This window comes from Varroa destructor, unplaced genomic scaffold, assembly GCF_002443255.2.
Source record: "Varroa destructor unplaced genomic scaffold, Vdes_3.0 BEIS01000001.1, whole genome shotgun sequence".
Lineage (NCBI taxonomy): Eukaryota > Metazoa > Arthropoda > Arachnida > Mesostigmata > Varroidae > Varroa > Varroa destructor.
The window spans coordinates 19,463,351-19,477,733 of NW_019211454.1; the positions used below are offsets into that span (position 1 = coordinate 19,463,351).

Below are 14,383 nucleotides of genomic sequence, written 5' to 3' on the forward strand. Positions count from 1 at the left end.
AGAATACTATGTAGTAATGATTAATGGCTTTGGTCGTTTTAAGAAAGGAAGAATAGTGTTCTTTTTTCATAAAAATGCTCTTTTTGCTTCTATGTGTTTCCAGTTTACTATTATTCATTGAGATACAATAGAAGCGAGGCCTTGTACAACGTTCACGCCCGGGTCTAATGATATTGCTCCCGTGATAGCTTAGTGGGTAACGTATTTGCCACCTAATTTGTTTAGATTTGATCCTGGGCATAGCCACAGCTCATTTCACGCTGGGGGCCAGTTGCCAGATGGGATGCCCAACAGTGAGACCGGACGTAACATTCGGAATTTGATTCAAAGAATAACGATTTGATGTAATTAATGATACTTCCGGTTTTACGTGGAATCAAATGACGAATGTACTAAATAATCGTGTACGCTTTCCTTCACAGTGGCCAAATCTGGGACCAACAGAATAATTTCTCGGTGATGAGCAGCTAAGGTAACAAGCTATATACTGGGTATAAGCTAAGGTAATAATGTATATACTGGGTTTGTTTTATTGACAGCGTAGTGGGAACTATGGCTCCACCTCACGTAGAGGCCCCATTCAAAGTGCATTTCAAATTTCATTGTACGAAACTATATTTCCAAAGCCACTTCCACCATTCAGAAAAAAATTCCCAAAAAAAAAAGCGAAAATACGTTTAATAGACAAAATACATACTTGTTTCGTACATCATAAGGCTTAAGAAAGTACGCACATCTTTTTTACTTGTGAGGTTTGATAATGCAAATCTGCAGAGATCGTTGTGCCGACAATGTGGATAGAACGTGTCGAGTTTTGCCCAAACATCTGCCTCGGTCATTTCTAATATTTAGTCAACTGTTCAATCGCGCCGTTTCATCACCGCGATGGCAATGCTTGCAGTTATACAGTTTTCAAAACTGCTTTTTGATAATCCTTCTCAAAGTTGTAGAACTACTGTTACCTCCGAAAGAAAAAATTATTAATTTGCGAACGGCTACCCGATGGTAGACTGCTGCAGATCGTCGGCTCAGCAGACCGCCATGATGGACTTCTCGTTGCAGCACATTGGCCTCGTGGCATTGTCTACCATTATGATGAATGTGAGGCCACGATGAATGTGGAGAGAACGGGCATCTGAGCAGCTCTTGATGACCTAAGAACCACAAGTTCGCATTAATTGATAAAGGACTGTCAAAGCTCTTTCAGTTCCAACAGCGCTCGGCAGATTCCTGTAAAAGTAAACGCCTAAGCTAGTAAAATCCTCGACATACGATGTCGTGTATAATGCACCACAGTACATAGATAGGAATTCAGCGAAAAAAGGTAGATGAAACAAGTATCTTGGGTTCGGGAAGGTCATGAAAGTTCCCAGCTAAATGAAGTGCTTCTTATACGAGTAGCGTATAACAGCGTTCAAATGCATCTGAGAGAGAATGCTGCCTTTTATATAATGAAGAGCTTACTGTAACGGTCATTGTAGAATAAGATGATTTATAATAAGAAACAAACCTGCTTAACCCTTGGGTTTGTTTCTCATCCTCGATCTAGACAAAAAAAAAGTAAATGTATTTGAAAATACGAGAGAAACATGGATGCACCGGTTTGCGAATGATTCTTTTAGGGCAAAAAATAACCGTAGAAATAAGGCATATATGCCGAAAACCCAAAGTTCGCCGAGTTGTATTACAGCACAATGATACTAACAGAAGCCCAAACCCCCTAGAAGAAAATATTGGGTCGAAAGGTTGAATTCAAGTCGAACGTCAAGTGAGATGGCCTGGCCACCTGCCACTCCTGAAAGGAAACCAGCTACTCGCCACAATACGAACCCTTAAGTAAGGGACCGCGGCAGGAGGAACCTTTGAGGGTGGAAGACGAAGCCGCAGTTGAAGAGAGTCTAGCCTAGTTCACTAGCTAGCCATTGCTAGCATCGTCTTCTCCTGCACGACGTGCCTTAGCGGCCGCTGTTATGTGTAAAAACGGCTGAAGACTGGCATAGAATCATGAGGGAGGCGCATTTTTGTGCCATTTTTACGCACAGCTTTCGTTCGCCCGTCCGTCCGTCCGTCCGTTTAGAAAGAAGAAGAGAGGACGCCGTAGAGAGTCAGAGCGGGGAACCTAAATACAACCTACAGAATACGGCCGCCAACGGTTTTGGCCGTTGCGCCTGCTACCTCTTTCGGACTAGTAGAAAGATGGAAAAAAAATGTACTTCATTTACCTCTTTCGTAGGAGATACACGGCGCTACAGCGACTTTATAGCGGATGGAAGGCGAGGGCCTCTTGAGAAGTTCGCTTTCAGTTTTTTTGCCTACATTGCCCGCCAACTACAACAAGCGCGACCGCTTTATACGCGGTATTATTTGCGAAAGTATTATCCCCTTAGGTAACATAAAATGTGCACAGAGTTTGTTTACCTCTAGTTCTATTCTTTGATGACGTGATAACTGTTTGGTTAAACGCGAACGAGAAAGCACGCCCCAAATAAACTTTATAGGCGACTACTAATTGCTTGCGTCTTAGAGGATTATTGTAAAAAGATTACAATTAGATTTTTCAGTAACGAAATAAGTTTATAAAAACATCGACAACTTAGATTTTATTCTATGTTAATAGACACTTGCTAATGCCATCATTAGCTATTTAATTCATACCATACAATCAACTCAGTCCCCCTGCGTCCTCGTTCACTTATTTAAGGCGTGCTCTTTCTGATGTCTACACTCCTTGCTAGCATCGTTCCGACGCTTGGCGCGAAGTGTGCTATGAGTTAGGGTTACCATACGCAAGTCGGCTTCGTGTTATAAGGACGGGACATGACAAATCAACAGTGTTCGTTCATCCTTTCACTCATCCACTTAGGCAGAACTGTTCCTGAGCATCTACGGAGCACGAGTCATATCGGTAAGGATACGAGTATCATTATTCTATTGCCGCAACACTATTTTGTGAACTGCAGTTACCTGTTAAAAGCAACATCTCTCCATCGCGCTGTCTTGGCCCTCTTCCTATCTCGCGGATGTTCTAGCGTATCGGTTGCATTTCATGTAATGGATTTAAGGCCAGTTAGAATTGACGCACGACCCGAACTATGAAGGGTATTTTGTGAATTCTATATAGGTATGTTCTGACTATACTACCGTACTTCCAGGCGTTGTAGTTGAAAGAAAGCGTACATTATGGTTGAGGTATAAAGTCGATTTGCTAACGATCCCACGAAACTTATAAGGTAAGAAGCTGTTTAGCCCGCGCGTAATTTTTCAGACCTATTAGCTAAACGAGAAATTGATTCTGATTTTTATCGAATAATTTTCGGTGTAGAGAAAATATGTTCTGTCTTCTAACGCTGTTAAGTCTCAAAACTGTGCCATTTTAGCAAAACCTAAGAACATTCACGAAAACTCACTGAAACGTATCTTTAGCTGTACCCGAGTTATCGATAAATGATTGGTGGTTTTATAAAAACGTGGCCGTAGAACGAAGCGGAATACACAGTGTCTTCGCTGCCCGTGTCCCCCTCAAAAAATAGACTCCTCCTAAGGCAAAACGGGAACTGAGTTGATGAATCGGGACACTGACTTCGCCAATAGCGGCCGTACCCGATTTGCGCCGCTCTTCGCAGTAAAGAGACAGCAATACGAAGGAAGACATATCCGTACGCAACCGCGCAGCCGCTTTTCAGCCAAGCGCTGATTTGGCTTTTGTAGGGTGCCAATAAACTTCACACGATCGAGACGGCTGCCCACAGCACTACTGTGGAGAAAAAAGGAAGGAGGGCTAACTCTATCCCCCGTCTCGTTCCAAATGCCTCAACGCTACACGACTTACCGGCGTCGCTGCTGTTGTCGTGACAAAATTGGTGGCCGTATCAGCGGCGACTGGTGGAGCAATGACGGCCTTAGTGGTGGCAGTTGCTCATTTGACTTGGTCGAAGTAGGGGGTCCGTTTCATAGACCGACGAAACGATGCCGATATGAAAGCACTTTTGCGCTTGAGTGCGTTTGTTGCCCGCGTAGACAGCCGGAGCCCGGGCCTATAAGCCTCTTCGGGTCTCCTGGTTGCAAGGAGTGAATGAGAGAAAGAGGGGAGTTCCAGGAGGCTACTCTAGGGGTACGTCAGCTGAGTTTGTCGGGCAAAGCCCTTTCTTACGGTCAGAAAGAAGAGTGACAGCCGCAACGAGGCAACCGAGAAGGAGAAGATGGACCACGCGGTAGCGGCTAGCTGAGCCCAGGCGTGAATAGGACTTTGGCCTCTCGCCCGCCCCTGCTACAACGACCACCCACTGCCCACTCAGTCTGCCCCTGCAGACCCTACTCGTCGTGGGATAGAAAGGAAACGGCTTTCAAATTGCGCACGAAATGAGACGAACCTCAGGAACTTCCCTGCTATTACATTCATCCCATGCAACGCCCTTAAATGACTTTTTGTCGTCGTTGTTGCCGTTGCCTCCTGCTTCTTGTAGGAAATAAGCGGCCTCAACGGGATGCAACGGGACGAGTGGTGCCGGGAGGCAAAACTACTTGAAATAGGAATAGCAGAAGTACTGAGCGCCGTGCGACAGCTGCCGGCTGGCCGCCATAGACATAAGAAAAAGACAGGAACTCAATTTGAATGAAGTGTGTGTTCTAGCAGAAGACGACGATGCGATGGCGGCATTTTTGAATGATAATTTTATCGCGAGGGGCGAAAAGTAGCTGCTGTGCGTACAGTTCGTAAAAGCAAGCGGAACAGAGAAAAATAGGATATGTTTAAATCGTCCCGCACCAGGAAACGACGAAGATACGACGGTGAATGGGACGACATTGTCAGTTATGACGGATATAAGAAGCGAGTGGAGCCAAAAAAAGCGTTCGTTAAGTAAGACGTTTTTATCAATAAATAGACTATAATATGATACAATGCGATGATGTAGACATAATCTATGTTTTTTGAATTTGCCAATGATACGTATAAGACAAAAACATAGATATGCATAAACCAAGTAATTTAGCTTCAGGAACTATGCGGATTATCAGTTATTAGATACATAGATACACAGTGTAACTACGTTTGCTGGAATTAATTAAACGAAAAGAACTAATGTTTTTGCGAAAACCATTTGCATCTGACTCGGTTAGTACAGTGCCTAGAGAGAATTTAGTAGTCTTTTATATTACGAAGTAATGATACATTAAAAACATGTCTTGAAAAATACGTATCCCTTTTTTTGTGTGTATTTCAAACTATTCGCTAATTTCTAACTTGCGTCCGATTTGCTATCCGATTTAGCTTTTTCTGCAGATTTGCTGCACGGCCTGAAGTAATGCGTAATGGCATAAATAGCGGACGTAGAAGACAAAAGGTGTGGACTGGTTGTAACATTCGTAAGGATAATGCTTACAGAAGCTTCAGCCATACCAAACTATAAGACACATTAATTTTTTATTTTTCGGAAGAATGCTACATGACGTCGTACGAGGAACATCTTAGAAAAAGTTCCTTATGTTAACTATCAAGGCCACTGCCCAAACACCAAATCCTTGCAGTGCTATATGCCACTCGAAAAAAATACTCTCACACGTCCCCTTAGACCTTACTACAGACTGATTCATAGAACCATATATTTTTTAGCGCCGGTAGCAGCATTATATATTATTATTATTATTTTGAAGGTAAAATTTCTTCACTAAAGCACTTTCCCTGAATTTCTATTCCAGTCAATATTGATTACAGAGCCCTAACGAAGATCGGTTCCTCAAAGCAGCAAATTGCCGCCTAGACTACGATAGGCACTTTACTAATTTTTTGCCTTACTCAAATAAATGAACGTAGCAGAAAATGATAACTACGTACTGACTGGCCTGCTGATTACCTCGGTGTAACAATATCGCCCTATCTATGTCCGATTTCAGGAACTATCGGCTTTTTGATTGGATGGTGTTAGCGTTTGCTGGGCAGATCCAAACCGTAACGGATCAGGGAACATCGACCATTCTTGGGCCATCAACGACGGATTTAGGTTCGATCGAATCGAGTGCCCCACCGTATGTAAAATGGACAGACACAAAGATATCGTTCTTCCGGATAGTCCGTGTGTTTAGGTGTAGAAAATCCTTATCGGTATCAGTGTATTTTTGGATGCAGTTCTCGTTCTTCGCCGCAAAGCGACTACAAGAAAAACAAGCTGTTATTTGGCTCTATCAGCATTTGGCGCATTTGTAATATTGTAAGCGTTTATTGGTGTCGTTTTCAACGACTACTCACTCACAAGATAATAGTATAAAAACAAAACTACACACGAGTACGTTTCATTTTCTATATTTAACAACTATACTCAGACGATATAATCAATTTATTGAAGGGACTATTGGCTTAAAGACCTTTCTGGTTCGTAAAGCTGAATTAAAAGAACTCAACGTCAAATCGCAATAAACCGATGGATACGCGCATTCGTGTAACCTATCGCGTGGTGGACTGCTCCGATCCCGTTGGTGCTTAGAGGACGTGGAATCTAAGTTAGAAAGATGCAGGCGCTATTCCAAATCGTACGAGCTATGTAGCATGACTTTGAGCATCGAAAGAGCTTGAAAATTAGCCGCAAAATGTTTTTCGCGCACCCCAATTTCAGAATTCTCAACTTTCACCCCTTTCAGTTCAAACATAGCGACAATGACGACCCCAAATCCAATACTCGTTGGCTCCATATTAAACTTTGCCGTAACTGTCGTCTTAAGCGAATAAGTCAGGTAATATGTCGCACTAGAAATAAAGCGCGGTCATCTGTGTTAGTGGAAGATAAAAACTTATGTAGATGCAAGATAGACATATTCTTTCCTCGACAGAACAAGGCCGTCCGCTATTGAACACACCGTTTCGTCTACAGGGCTGGCTGTTTCAGTCTGCTTCTCTTACGGTGACTTGAGGTAGCGCTCTGCAGTACGCAGTAGCTGATACATACTGAGAAAGGACAGAAACTGCTGTCAAAACGACACCGTTTCCTGAATAATCATGAAGGCAAGTCTTGTGATGCCTATCGAACGCATATTGCTCTGAGGATAACGGCGTAGTCGTAAATTCGCTACTTCGTTCATTGCTAGCTGGACCTGGCTGGGCTAGCTCCCGCTAATAATCGCTGACACGAAAGGGAGGAAATAGTACATAGGGTGTGAATTAACGCAACTTTGCCATACTTCCAGTGCTCACGTCGGTAGTGCAGTGTTTTAGGTGTAGTGAGAGTCCAAAAGGCATGTCCGAAGAACTAGAGTCACCTTCCGAGAAGACTATGATTAGTTGAAATCGCACAAGAGCTCAGCTAGAAATATCTTGAGCCTAGGGAAGTTAGAAATGCTCGCATATATATCGCAAATGTATGATGATTAATCATGTCGTTGGGAATTTCTGTTATTTGCTAGGTATCTGCAGAAATCAGTCGTACGAGCCCCGTATAAACGATACAGTCACATAGTTTTCTTCTTCGGTGTTAACGAGGACTTTTATTGTTTAACGATTTGTTCAAAGCACATGGAACTACAAGGCTGAAAAGGAGCTTCTAGGCTAAAAAAGGCAAAGGAAGCAGAAGAGGTATCTAGACCTTAATTGTTTCTTTTCTCGACTGAAGGAAGTGTCTACTACCGATTTGACCCCCCTTTGGTCAGAAAGTAGACACGCTGCTACTGCAGCGTTTCGCGAACTCGATGCCGGAACTGCAAACTGACCAAAAATATGTTTCAGTAGCTAGTACACCAGCAAAATGTAACAATTCATTAGCATACTATGTGGCCATGTCCCCATTTCCCACCAGACCGTCTATCTACGCACGAACAAGCTGATAGATCGGAAGAACTTCTATCAGGGTCAATACAAAATGAGCTGAAAAAGCATCCCGCGTCACTTTGCGTGTGGCGGTCCGACTCAAACACTGTCAGTATATGCTTCAATATACGCTTCAAATGGTATGATGGCCGGCCCCAGTATCTTTCTCAACATCAAGGAACGCCTTACTTAGTATGTATAGAAACTGTTGATGGAAATTTATAAAATGTACAAGGTCAAATCCACGAGACGTCCCTAATATTTATAAAAATCGAAAGCTGATGGAAAAGTCGTGTTAAAATCCCGACCTACGAGAACCCATTTGGATTTTTGTTCGCGTCATTTTTTAATAGTCGATTTTTTTAATCATTTGCAATGATTTGTGTCTTCTTGTTTTAGTTCCAACGAGCGTCTTCGTACAGTTTCCATCTCGAACGATTCGGATATTATTTAGGTTCTATTATTTTCCTCGTTAATGTTCCCTTAAGATTTCACCTGCTCGCCGAACGTCACGCTTATCCTCTGGTAATAATTAAACAATAATTTCAATTAGCTACAATAAGTTGACGTTTAATGTACAATAATTATATAATAATGATCCTTACCCAGCCAAACAATGACAGCCCGACAAACGCCCGTCCTGGTGAGTCTATCCCATTAAAACCTCCATATTTCATTCATAGAGCTATGTAACATTTGTACAGATTGTAACAGTTGAGAAGTACCAGCTTGAGGTGGATACGAGGGAAGACACAGGCACTCTTTGTCTACTCGAAGCACTAGGAACACAGCTGTTGCACTCAGCTGGGTTGTGTTTATTTCTAAACGCGTATTTATTGTTTCCCGCTACACCATAAAGCGGCTCTACGCTGTTCACATGTCGAAGATTCGATTCTCACTGCCTTTCATACCACCCCGCATAGAGCCTTTATGTACCTTGCTCCTATTGTTGTTTATATATTTGTATGACTGTACGTACGACTCCAGACGGAAGAAGGCAGACAGGAAAACTATATGTGTATGGTACACATGCAAATTCAATTAAGCTCCTTACATATTAACTCGCCGCTTAAACTCCCGATCACTTATAGTAGATCTTGGACCATCAGTAGAGACAGCAGCACAAGAGTACATAATATAGGATGAGGCCATGTCTAAGCTGTCCTTTTCCTCACAAATGAAAGCACAAGGCACGCGAATGCTCCGAAACATGAATTTATTGCTTACTGAGCTCGTGTGTACCACTAATGCGTGTGCGGCGTGATCGGCCAAAGATTTCGTATCTGGTCTAGAGCTATTTTTCATCAGGGCACTCACAATTGGCCGTTTTCTTTATTCTAATGGCTCTACACCTTCAAACATGCCGTCGAACAATCTGTAATTGATAAGGCAAACAATACACGATCTTTCTAGATAGGATATAGTTCTTCTTTAGAACTTCGGTGACCAGACCAAACAAAGTCAACATACACGAAAACTGGTCGTAATCGTTCTTCGTTAACTAAGGCCCTTAACATAATTTATTCTATTTAATTGTATCCAATGTTTATGACAATTTGTATCTAGCTGAATTGAAATATATCAATCTATACATTTGTGGTAATGCCGCGAATAACACTAGCAATAGCTAAATCGAACAGATTTCCATTCCGGCTACATACATACACACTGGTTCCTGCAATAAACATCGGCCAGGGCAGAGAAAATGAGATCGATTAATACATGGTTAGTGTCATCATATTAAAAGTTTTTACTAGTTCTTACTTTTTCATGATCTACAGTGATTTCTCTATACTCTCTTTTTTTTTTTCTGTTTCGTTATTTTCCCCGTGTGTATCACAAGTTTAGGGAAAACATCTATCTTCTGCTCGCAACTTCTTGCCCAGCGACTAACTAGCAAGGCGCTTAAGCCGTACGTTTAACAGCAGCGTTGATGCTGCAAACATAATAATAAGATACATAAGAAATATGATGAAGGAGCCGAGACAAGAAGGCCGAACGATACCTAGGCGAAAGCGGAAATTACAGGACTGCATTGGCCGACTGGGAAACCAACAACGGGGTCGACAGCTAGGTTTAGTTTCCCTTTTTCCTGGGTCTTTCGTCGCCTTCTTCTTCGACATTTTCCTTTGCCTTTGTTCGTTGACTACTTCGACTGTTAGCGCTGCTGCTGCGTTACCTCGTTATTCTCCTGGCGTTTACAATTCTGCTGGTGGCTTCGCCTTCCGCAGTTACTACTACGATTCGACTGCTGCTGTTGCCACCGTTGTTTGAGAGCAGACTTTGGGGCATTGTTCTGCGAGGAACGTCTGAGCCTTTCGGCAGCTTTTCAGTGGTATGTCGCCTAGGGCGATGGTTAGTGCTTAGGGGCAAAACTAAGAATCGGATAGGGGCGAAACTAAGAATAAGACAGGGACGAAGAAGTAGTGTTGGGCCAATGGTGAGGAATCATAGGTGTGCTGGCTGGCCTAGGCTTGGTCAGGTAGCGTAGCTTACCCCGAAGAGATGCACCTATCAGAAGCGTCTTAGCGTTTCGGCATTCCTAGCGATACAAAGAAAATGGCCAGTATTCCGAATCCAGTGTTCAGATCAGGGATCTGAGCTTCGGGCTTGCTTAGGGTCTCGTGGCACAGTTCTTTTTTTTTTAGCCATGACTATAGAAAAAACCAAAAAAAAAACCATGAAAGATACAGATAGAACATTTCGTTGCAGGAACAGCACCAGCAGTATCGAAGATCTTTGGCCATCTTGGAGGATAGGGACTTTGCTGTGCGCTATCCGTTTGTCCAGTTGCTTGGATGTCGGCTTGGTATCTGCCTTCAACCCAACTTTTCGCTAACACGAAGCACGAACGGCTGAAAAGAGTAGAGAGATTTCCACTGTATAAATATTAATGGCGCATCGCCTTACCTTCTCTGTCTTGCCCCAAAATAGAAAACTACGGCCGTTGGGGAACATCGATGTGTGCGTGTGTTCTGGGCGCACTGAGGTCGCTTGTTTCGGTCTTCTTTCTTTTTCAACAGTGTCAGCCCAGACAACAGCAGAAGCAACGGCGGATGCGAAAGCTGTCGTTTTGACGGGCTATTGTCAGGCTGTGATACAGAAATATTTTGGCAGTAGACATTGGTTATATTGGCAGGCCGACAGAGCAGGCTTTTCCTTGTCTGTGGTGGTGGACTACTGTTAAAATAACGAATAGGCGGAATTTCCATGAGATTGGTCAGTCCGACATTCAGGAACACAGGCTAGGTCAGGTTTCTTCGGACCATAGCATATCTCAACATGTATTAAAGCAAAGGGCGAAAATAGAACATCTTCGATAACTATTAGTTTTTTTTTTCATTATCAAAGGGAACAAAAATACGGCACCTTTCAATGCCATTCTCTCGTTTTGTCCTTTCTTCACCCATCCAAGACAATAACCGTAGCAAAAGGCGTAGCATCGCCTTAGATATTCAGCGCCTAGCGTTTATCGTTGGTGTAGTAGCTGAAAGGCATCTCGCCTTAGGCTGCTTGGACCGCATTGGGCAAAGTAAAACGCCTTCGGCTGAAACGCTTTTCGCGCAATCCATCGGCACACTACCAGTGCTCGGCTTTTGGCATCGTTTTCGAATTTGCGCTTCGACAACGGAATCTACCACTATTCTCATCGAGGGTATAAACACTCCTCGACAAACGAGTTCGAGACTCCCAAGCAATGGGAGACGGCCACCGTCACTCTAACAGTAAACGCCGTTGTCTGACTGGTCGAAAATTAAACCTGAACGCGAGCCGAAGTACAAGCCCTCAGATTTAACCAGCCGACGATAAGAACAATGCGGAACTCACTGACGGTGCAAGCAGGCCAAATTCTGGCGCTGCTTCAATCCGCTGTTGAGGTATACAAAATATAGGCCTGGCAGAGGTGCATTTCGCAGGCGTCGAAAAAGCGGAGAAGTGCGCGCAAACCCGTTCGTCTTTCGGCCTGAGCGCATTTCTTCAAGAGGCAGCAGGGCGTAGGCCCGGAAGCTGAGTGGTGCAGGGCTCCATTACAGAGAAACATAGGATATCGGCGCCAGGGAGGAGCCAGAATTCGGCTGCGGAAGTATCGGACGACGCTAGTAACGTAACTCATGTTACGAGTGAGGTTCCAAGAAGTTTCTTCTGCGTAGTGAGGCGTTTTTGGAGACAACAACTGAAAAAGAGGAACAGACAGCTGTGCGACGCTCTTACAATAGACGAAAATTTCGACTGCAAAAAGCGGCGACCTCAATAAAATGGCGGACATAGCATTCTCTTTCCTCTCACTCTCGTCCTGTGTTTTCTATGTTCAGTGTTTGTTTTCGAAGCGAGGGACGGCGCTTCAAAAGGCGTTCGTGAGCTTTCGGCACAATTTTTTCGTCGCTTTTGTCCGTGGCCAGTCGCGCCAAGCAACGCGCTAAGCCCATTGGCGCCACTATAACAGAAGAACTGTACAGGTGTCAAACAAAGCACTTGTAGGTGGTTATATGGGCAAATGGGAAAATAGCATTCTGGGGCAGTGGAGAGATTTTGGATAGATGTTTGTTTTGATTATGGCTGCCGCCTTTACCTACTCGTTGGATATGCGTAACTCGGGAGGATACGGAAAACAATAACACTTATATATGAAATATGAAAACAATATGAAAACGCTTATATATTCAAAAGGCTAGTTAAATTGCGAGGTCTTTTTACCGACCTCAATAATAAAGGTAAGTTACGTTTTTGCCCTGTTCTCTCTTGTGCATAAATGTGCGGTCATCGAGGAACGATTGGCTTTCACCAGTTGTTATTTGTTCGGAAACGACAGGAAATTTAATGGTTCCGTCCAGAACATGACTTCTATATATAAAGATTTGTGCTCCGCAAGCACTTGGGTAAAAGGACCAAGAAGTATTATGTGTCATTTGACTCGGACCAGCAATCCCATGATTATTACCTCTAGTAACTTCGCTATTTCTGCCAGCTACGGCATTTTTTGTTTCATCTCCTGTAAGTAACGTCCTAGGATTATACGCCTATATAATATTAGTTGTGCTGCGAATATTGCTATAAATTAGCTGGAAATCATCTGTGCTGCTAAAAATAACCTTTTTTTTTTTTATACAGTTTTTATTGTGGTTTTTTTTGTATCAAGGAAACGAACTAATAAGGGTCAAAGTAAACCCTTACCTAACAGTAACTTAATAATTGCAGCCACTGCCCGTTTTCACTGGATTGCTAAAAAGTTTGTAATTATTTAATGATGAAGGGCAAATAGAAATGACCAACTTCTGATCTATTACAATAGCAGATTTATTATGTTAGCTATTCGACTTGAAAGATTGCCATCAGGGGATTAACGGAACGGGCTTTTTCGCAAATTAATATTTCGTGAGAGCCAAGTTATATCATAGCACGCGAACTTACACTTTCTGCAAATTGCAATGATCTCCTCATAGGATTAGCGGACCAAGATATGCCTTTATCTACACATACTTATATAATAGATTTATAGACCTAAACAATACGGCATAGCCTGCAAATATACTTGCACGTAGTCTGTTATTTTAACTAAGTCAAAAATCTCCACGAGTGATACCGCACGCTTAAAAACCCCAAGCGGGGCGGCCCGCTGTGACGGCCCCAAATTCAACTAGCAGCTGTGAAGCCGATTATGTCTAGAAATTTCCTTATGTCTACGTTGATAGTAAAAATGAACCTATTATTCACACAGTAATAAGCGGATTACGAATGCTGGCCAACAAAAGTGGGACATTTATTAGAGGAAAGCGCAAAAAAAGCCAGTAACGCACAGAGTTGGTGTTCGTGTTGCCTGCTGCTGATCTGATAAGAGGTAACGAATCCCGTTCGCCAACTGAACCTATGTTGTATTACATCCGCTGGCAGGATAAGGACCGATGTTATGGGTTGTTCAACTCTGTTAATCCCTCGTCGTCATAATGGAACATATGAGATACTCTTTCTACGTAATCTTTGAGCAATAGTTCAAAAACACTATTCTCGCCAAAGTAAACTCTATATTTTTTCTAACGCTGGATACTGAAAGACTATGAGAGCATATTTAATAGAATTTACGTACGGCTAATGAAAAGGTACTCTGGTATAGGATTTATCTTGAATTTTTTAAGACTCTATAGATTTCGTAAATAATTGTTCGTACGTGCAGCTATACTTATTAATGGCCTACGAGAGAACAAGATTGATAGACAATAGATCAGTAAATGCGTATCTTTGTTCAACAACGTTCAGATTTTAGCTGAAGAGTCACTGTTGTTCTGTACAAGCATAAACGACTTCGTACTGCTACGAACTTAAAAAAATAATACACAATCAGGTTTAGATGGTGGGCTTAGTGTAGCTGACACTCTTTGCGGCATTTTCGCCATGAAATAAACAAAATGTTATCCAGCCAACAATAGTAAGCGTATTATTTACTCTGTTCGAGCACAGCTAGCTCATTGAAAATGCTAAGGAACTAAAGATAACAGTATTACTAGAATGGAGCCGAGTCCTGTCATCCTCCAAGCGTACCTTAAAACAATAGCCGACAACGTCTTTTGACGTTTGGCCGACACTCGGTTTAAAGTG

At 42.8% G+C, this 14,383-nt stretch overlaps 1 long non-coding RNA gene across 3 annotated transcripts; it reads left to right on the forward strand.

The window, feature by feature from the left end:
• The first annotated feature begins 2,717 nt into the window (after positions 1-2,717).
• LOC147758353 (uncharacterized) lies at positions 2,718-6,276 on the forward strand. Of its 3 annotated transcripts, XR_015330016.1 has the most exons (4): positions 2,718-2,905; positions 3,153-3,230; positions 5,270-5,342; positions 5,893-6,276. It is a non-coding gene; the product is annotated as an uncharacterized LOC147758353 (long non-coding RNA). The 3 variants fall into 3 exon arrangements; XR_015330009.1 differs by lacking the exons at positions 2,718-2,905; positions 3,153-3,230 and adding an exon at positions 3,403-4,858; XR_015330017.1 differs by lacking the exons at positions 3,153-3,230; positions 5,270-5,342.
• The last annotated feature ends 8,107 nt before the right edge of the window (positions 6,277-14,383 follow it).